The following is a 5,599-nucleotide window of genomic DNA, read 5'->3' on the forward strand; positions in this document are numbered from 1 at the left end:
TTAAAAAAATACAAGGATTCCTTGTCTTTCGATAGAAAGCCCCAACTCAACCGGAGATCTGGCACTAAAGACAAGAACTTGGAGAAAAAAGTGCTTAGGGCAATAAAACAGAATCCAGGTATGTCGGATTATGATCTATCTCGCAAATTCAAGAAGAGCCGCAGTACTCTAAGACGTATTCGGCTCCGAGCCGGGTATAAGAGCTATAAAGCCATAAAAACACCAAACCGAACTATGAAACAGAACAAAACAGCAAAAACACGAGCTCGTCTCTTATACGACCGCATTCTGACGAAATTCAAAGGCTGCCTATTATTAGATGATGAAACATATGTCAAGCTAGATTTTAACCAACTACCGGGTACCAAGTTTTACATGGCAACAAAAAGGGGGAATGTTGATGAAAAATATAAGTTTGTAAAACTTGAAAAATTTGCCAAGAAACATATGATATGGCAAGGGATCTGCAGTTGCGGCCTTAAGACCAACAGTTTTATTACTTCATCAACGATGACATCCGAGGTTTACATGAAGGAGTGTTTACAAAAACGCCTTTTGCCATTTATTAAAAAGCACAAGGGCCCAATAAAATTTTGGCCTGATCTGGCTAGCTGCCACTACTCGAAAAAGGTTTTGGAGTGGTATGCTTCAAATAATGTCGATTTTATACCCCGATCAATGAACCCTCCAAACTGTCCTGAGTTCCGCCCAATCGAGAACTACTGGGCAATAATGAAAGGTAAATTGCATAAAACTGGGAAAACAGTACAAGACATCAATTCTCTGCGTTCTACGTGGAATCAACAGGCTAAGAAAGTAGAAAAAAGCCTTGTCCAGAAGATGATGAGCTCAATCAAGAAAAAAGTCCGTGATTTCGCACGAAATACTAATAAAAGTATATAATTTTTATAAATGCTGTTAAATAAATAAATATTATTCTATTTTTATCGCTTAAAAGCTACGTGGTTTCATTTACTTGAAAAAGCTTAGACTTCGATTGCGTACCATTTCTATACGAACTATGCTTTAAGTTTCATTGTGAATCGAAAATCTGGTCGGCACTTACGGCATGCTGCGAGAAAGGCGCCTTTTATGTCCACGGAGCATGATTGCCAACTAGGTGGACGCGGGAGGGTTTTAAGCATCTTCATGCTTGATATCATACACTTTCTTGCGACATAGTGTTTATAAACGACTGTTTCAATGTTAGACATATGATCTTAACCTTGCCATCAATGAAACATTCAACATATAAACTATCCTATCTCAGCCATTTCTAAAGTTAAGTATGTTATATTTTGTCATATGATAGACGAATTATTATAAATTTTCATGGTATTTTAGTTTCACAAATTTCACACATAGTCTTTAATTAATTAAAAATATAATGAGTTTGTTTCATTGTGTACTAATACTGGTGTTCAGTGAATATCATGTAAACACACACTAACTACATAAAAATGTTTCATTGTGAGAATAGGGGGTGTTTTTTGAAACAATTAAAAAAAACTGCACCAAAGAGTGAAGGAAATTTAAAAATATTTAGCTTCAAAGTAACTTTAATACACATAGAACACAACAAAAAATTAAATAACTCCAAACTAGACTCTATATCTTGGTAAAAAATTGCGAAACATAAATGAAAAATATTATTTTTGTCGCACGAATTCACAATAACGCTCGTAGCAACATGCTCTTTCTCCGAGGCTCGCTCGCGTATTGGGGAGGTGCTGGGGGTCCCTGAGCCTGCCCTTGCTTGACAGACGGCACTAGCTGATAACACCTAGTTTCCGAGATATCGCAAAGTTTCACTGTGTACGATTGTTTCAATGTTCGACAAGTGACCCTAAACAAAAATAAACAAAAAGCATACCATATTTTAGTACCTAATTTGTACTATTTGGTACCTCCTATAAAAAAATTAGTACCTCACGGTATTTAAAGTTATTACCAAAAAACGTTACACCCGCCAACCTGACAGTCAGAATGGCGGGTGTATTTTATTACGCTATGATCCCGCGATTATTGATAAATTCTATAAAAGCCAAATTTTAGTACCTTTTTAGTACTTTAATATTCAATTCTAAATTGAGCCATTTTATTTGTGGTCTACGAGTTTTACTCATTTTACACTTTGCATTGCTATTAAAAAACCTTTACTAACCTAACCTGTACTAACCTTTCATGTTTAATCTGTTACACTTTCACGGTTAATCTGTTAGGTTCAATTAAATATGAAAATTACGTCTTACAAATGGCCAGGCGCCATGTCAAAGGATGCTTCCTAAGAAGAAATTTCGCTCTTCATTGTGCATGTAATTGTGTACCTAATACCTACTCTTAAGTACATGGTCGTAAATCAAATAAAACCCGCAAATTATGTCTGTTTGTCGGTGTATTAGAGTGATGAATATACTTCTTTGTGGGATCCCGTTGATGTTCTTGTTTTGCTAAGAAATGCTAAGTACCACATACTATATTTCTACTGTGAGTACGATTGAAATACATACCTTTTACAAGCAATATTTTCATTTAACTATTCTTACATGAGGTTTTTCTATCGTCTTGGTTAGTTTCTTAACTTATAGGTACATAACTAACAAAATACCACACCCGGTAGTATTTTCATTTTTAATTTCCAAAAGGTTCTATATGGTACGGTATGCTATGCGGTAAGGATGTTATCTGTGTAGAATCTTTTGTTGTTATTGCATTTTATTTTGCACGCGTAATTAGCAGTTGGGTTTAACAAAAGATAACAATGCGATTCATCGCCAGGTAATCTCTCTATTAGTAGATTCGGACATTTTAAAACCATCCTACTATATAATACGTGTCTGAACATCAACAATTTAGTCGAGTAGATTAGTCGGTGAATTATTCAAGTGGATCCATTTTGTTCTATTTTTTGTGGCGAGTGAGCCTCCCCGTGGCCTCCCCCCACCACTAACTCTTACCAGTCTACTGCCAGCCTATTATGGATAGCTTTATCCATCTTTATCCACGTGATAAAATAACTGTCACTGTTTAACACCGTGGGAAAGAAAGTGACGGACACCGTTTTATCACGCTGTCACGTAGACAAGAACGACCATCATATCCGTACAGGACTACATTTTTGGTGTTCAGACACTTTTAGTAACTAAAATACTCGCCACGACTAAATTAACGTAGTCTCTACTCACTTGTAACTCGTTCATCTGTAGTGCGAACGATTTTTGGTCAGTTGACCGATTTTGGTCAACTAAAATACTCGCCACTCGACTAGGCTATAGTGAAATCTTTTCAAAAAACTGATTAAGGCATAGTATGTAGGTACATGTACAGGCATAGGCTATCAGATTTTGGAACGTTCTCCCACTCTCTATCAGGCAAGCGCAGACTAAATTCACATTCAATTCAAGCGCATACTGCGCAAGCATTTCCTTGACAAACTTTCTTCTTCGTCAACTTTAATTAATGATTCACACTAGCTAGGTATACATGTTGGCCTAAAAATAAGTGCATTCCCGTTGTCAGGGAAGTTTTGGGATTATACTGAGCAACATTTTACTGGTGGACCAACCCCGAAAACGAGTTATTCCCACTAGTTGTTACCGCTGGTAACTACTGGGAAAAATAATTCCTAATGGTTACTAACAACTCGGTTTGGTGGTAACTACTGGGAATTTTTTCCCATGTTTTACCGCTGGCAACTACTGGGAAAAATAATTCCCAATAGTTACTACCAACTCGGTTTGGTGGTAACTACTGAGTAGTTACCACTGGCACAGGGCGGACACGCCATACCTACATCAACATCAAAAATCATTTGCGTTTAACTGAAGTAAGGCGCGTGAAACGATGACTAGTATGAAACTTTGAAGTGTGCTTTTTTTTTAAATATGAATTTGAGCCGAAATAAAAAAACACGTGTCCATTATTTTTTCATGTTCTCCAATATATATTCAAACAAGTAATTAACTAGCAATTTTCTTGAACAAAACTCTCTATAGAAGTTAGAGCGTTTTGTCTCTTTTCAGTACTTTAGAGGCCAATTTCTCCCAGGAAGTTGAGTAAGGGCAGCTAAAAAAAATACGTGTCCGTTACAGACTACTCCATAACATATATAAAAATTAATCAAATCGGAGCCGGCCAGTTGGGTACCCTTCCTTGTAAGAGTTGTAAGCCTCATGCGTTGAAGTTGAAACCCTCGCAACTTTCAAGATTCCTGTACTTTTAGAACCACGCGCTACGCTCATGGTTCTATTTTTGGAACTTTCACTTACTCGTGTATCAATATTAGTACGAGGATATAAACAACAATTTTGCCCCTTGTAAAACAATTGCACATTAATGTGTCCAATACGGCAGACATTAACGAGAAATTTCTCAGGACGGATAGTTATTGTATATTATTATAAATATTATAACGAGCCTTAACAAAACGATCACGTGTACTTTAGGCATTCTTATTGGAATAATTACATCTATCCATTTTCGGGAAACATTCTGCTGAAAGGGACGGAGAAAACTACTGCCCCTATTAGCAGCAAGTTAGCAGAAGTGTCCGAAGGAAGGTTGTATGTGTAAGATAAATTATTATTTTTATTATTATAAGGGTCTGTTTCACAAAGTCTGAGTAAAGTGTTGGATAGCTAATTAACAAATAAATTAACTGCCAGATAAAACTTCCTGATAAAATAGTTCCTGTTTCACAAACGTCTACCCATTAAGTTTATGTGCCAGTTTGCTACTTTTAAGTTACAGATGGCAACATCGCACTTTGACGTTTCGATTTACGGAACATGTGAGAGCATATAAAAAAAAATTAAATTCATCACTCTGAAAAGTATTAAAAGTGCATCTTTTATGCATTATTTTGTGTTACGTATTGATATACTTTAAATGCATATCCTGTAACAATTATAATGATCCGAAAATATTATTTTAGAAATCACTAATTTTTATGTGGAACGAAACGTAATTCAAATGTCAAAGAAAAAAAAACGCGTGCTTGGTTGGGTTTGTTTTGTCGTTGTGTTAATTATTTTGCTGGCCTAGTTTTTCATAGTTTTGCGTAGTTTTGCAAAGACAACAATGTCTCAAAAACGTGAGAGGAGCATTAATTTCACGCGAGAGGAGGTTGACATTTTAATCAAACTGGTCGAAGTCAATAAACACATTCTTGAAAATAAGAAGAGTGATGCTGTAACCTGGGGCCATCAATGGCGCCAATAAGCCTTGGAAATCTTGCTATCTCGTAAAAGTCTCCTTGTAATTTAGCAATATCGTCTGGGAACTTGACGAACTGTGGTCGTAATTGTGCGATTGCTTGTGACACGACATTCACAATCCGACAAGCTGATGCCTTACTCACACCAGAAAAATCGCCAACTACGTTCAGAAAACTTCCAGTTGCATAATATCGCAATGTCAAAAGTAGTCGATCCATAGATGATATAGCATAATTCCTGAAACAATGATTTATTCATGTACTTACCTAACTAATGTTAGTAGTTGGTCGGTGGTACTACAAAACAATAGCCCTCGCGGCCATACATAAAATATGGCCGCGATTCTTTTAATAAACGAGATGGAGGTACAGTCAGTGTAAAAC

The sequence above is a fragment of the Cydia amplana genome, chromosome Z (assembly GCF_948474715.1).
Source record: "Cydia amplana chromosome Z, ilCydAmpl1.1, whole genome shotgun sequence".
Taxonomy (NCBI): Eukaryota; Metazoa; Arthropoda; class Insecta; order Lepidoptera; family Tortricidae; genus Cydia; species Cydia amplana.